This window comes from Dermacentor andersoni, chromosome 9 (genome assembly GCF_023375885.2).
Source record: "Dermacentor andersoni chromosome 9, qqDerAnde1_hic_scaffold, whole genome shotgun sequence".
NCBI classification, from domain to species: domain Eukaryota; kingdom Metazoa; phylum Arthropoda; class Arachnida; order Ixodida; family Ixodidae; genus Dermacentor; species Dermacentor andersoni.
In genome coordinates, this window is record NC_092822.1 from 99,612,560 (window position 1) to 99,615,116 (window position 2,557).

The 2,557-nt window shown below is 45.9% G+C and overlaps 1 non-coding gene across 1 annotated transcript; it reads right to left on the reverse strand.

Moving 5' to 3' along the window:
* Window positions 1–342: 342 nt before the first annotated feature.
* On the reverse strand, window positions 343–415 carry TRNAS-CGA (transfer RNA serine (anticodon CGA)). Its single transcript has one exon. It is a non-coding gene; the product is annotated as a tRNA-Ser (tRNA).
* Window positions 416–2,557: the final 2,142 nt, after the last annotated feature.

Consider the following 2,557-nt stretch of genomic DNA (forward strand, 5'->3'; position numbering starts at 1 on the left):
TGCACTCGTATAACTATCGTACTGCCGTCATTAAGTTATAGTGAGTGTCATAAGCTTCCGTCTTAGCATTCGTACCTCTGTTGGAACTACGGTACCAATTACTCTCAAGTCGTCTAGCTTCGTCTGACATAATTGGTGTTAATAAAATCCGTTAGTGTGATATGGCCGGGTGAAAAACGAGAAGAGAGGGGGTTGACCGAGGGACCCGATTTTTATTAGTCATATCATAAGAAGCCAACAAACAATGACACCAAGGACAACATAGGGGAAATTAGATGTGTTTAATAAATGAAATGAAGAAACGATAAATTAATGGAAATGAAAGTGGATGAAAAAACAACTTGCCGCAGGTGGGAACCGAACCCACAGCCTTCGCATTTCGCGTGCGATGCTCTACCAATTGAGCTACCGCGGCGCTGTTTCCCCATCCACTTTCTTGGGTATTTATGTGTCCGAGTAGAACCCTGGGAGTGTTAGCCAGCGCCACCACTTATAGACCTTCGCGGCGGACGTGGAACGTCCTTATTTTACCGCAGGCGTCACGAGAACGTGATCTTTTTGGGTGAAGGCAACTGGTCAATAAACCCACGCATGCTACCTGAAGGCATCAATGTCGCCGGATTCGAGACCCTCGTTATGTAATAAACGAGAAGAGAGGGGGTTGACCGAGGGACCCGATTTTTATTAGTCATATCATAAGAAGCCAACAAACAATGACACCAAGGACAACATAGGGGAAATTAGATGTGTTTAATAAATGAAATGAAGAAACGATAAATTAATGGAAATGAAAGTGGATGAAAAAACAACTTGCCGCAGGTGGGAACCGAACCCACCTGTTGTTGTTTGTTGGCTTCTTATGATATGACTAATAAAAATCGGGTCCCTCGGTCAACCCCCTCTCTTCTCGTTTATTACATAACGAGGGTCTCGAATCCGGCGACATTGATGCCTTCAGGTAGCATGGGTGGGTTTATTGACCAGTTGCCTTCACCCAAAAAGATCACGTTCTCGTGACGCCTGCGGTAAAATAAGGACGTTCCACGTCCGCCGCGAAGGTCTATGAGTGGTGGCGCTGGCTAACACTCCCAGGGTTCTACTCGGACAGATAAATACCCAAGAAAGTGAATGGGGAAACAGCGCCGCGGTAGCTCAATTGGTAGAGCATCGCACGCGAAATGCGAAGGCTGTGGGTTCGGTTCCCACCTGCGGCAAGTTGTTTTTTCATCCACTTTCATTTCCATTAATTTATCGTTTCTTCATTTCATTTATTAAACACATCTAATTTCCCCTATGTTGTCCTTGGTGTCATTGTTTGTTGGCTTCTTATGATATGGCCGGGTGAGTGCGTTATGTTAAACCCTTTCCGCATTGCGATTCCCGTCTTTTGAATAGATCGACTGTGACTGGATATGAATTTCGATAGCGATTGTCCACCAGCCTGCAGCTAATCTTTGTTTTAATCGCAGGTTTTACTGGCCCTCATAGCGTGGCGACGCTGGCGCCGCTGCCTGCCACCGTCAGGCTTTATAGCGGCGCTGCTGGGTCTATTGTCAACAGCCTGCTTGTTAGAAGCCTTCCAGAAGTTCACGGTACTTTTTCAAGAAAAGGTTAGCAGTCTATAAACATGTTCAGTTTGCCTTTCTTCTAACTTCACTGCAAATTAAATCTCACGATGGGTGACCTCCAGCTTGCGCTAGACAGCAGGAAAGCTTTAGAGGGCTGTTAAAACCGATGCACTAAGAGGGGTACGCTTCAGCTTCGCCTTTAAGAGTGGAGCGCGATAGCGCTTAAAGAACCCCGAGTGCTTCTCACGCTTCTCGGCAACTACAGCTTATGTATCCGGAATGTTTACCAGGAAACGCTGGCGGCGAACGCTATGCACGAAGGCGAGCTTTGTGTTTCTGTTTCTGACGGTGTGCAAGGAACCTAGGGGGCCACACTTCAAATGGCAGCAGGAAAACGCTATCGCGTTAAAAAAGGAATTGTGTTTGAGTTTCCGCGTAACAGAATCATGTTTTCTCGTATATTCAAATTACAATCAGACTCTGTCATGTCTGCAAGTTGTGTGTGTGTCGTACTCTAGAGTTCGTTGACGCATTTTACATTGAGAAATTCAATTACTTCAGTAACTTCCTTGGGCTACACGGAGGGCCTGCGTGGTTTTGTATGTGTGGATGCGAATGATTATGTCCGAAGCGGCGGTCGACCCGGGACACCGGACGCCGACGCCGGATTTTCTGCGACACGGGGTGGGGCCCTTGAAGCAAACGTGAAACGCTGAAATGCTCTCATTACACAATCGCGCGACCGATTTGTAAATAAAGTTTGTGCCGTCTAAGAGCGAAAGCTAGACACTGATAACTGTGGAAGCAACATTCTGCCTTAGGGCTTCAAAGCGTTTAGGAAGGCTGCCAGAAATTGGTAAATTAAAAAAAAAACATTATTTCTACCTGTTATTCGCAGTTTTGCTAAAACACAAATGCAATGTTTAGAAATTCGTAAGTCTGCGCCAAAAACAGCTAACACTGCTCTGCACACTTCACTTTTTAGGACA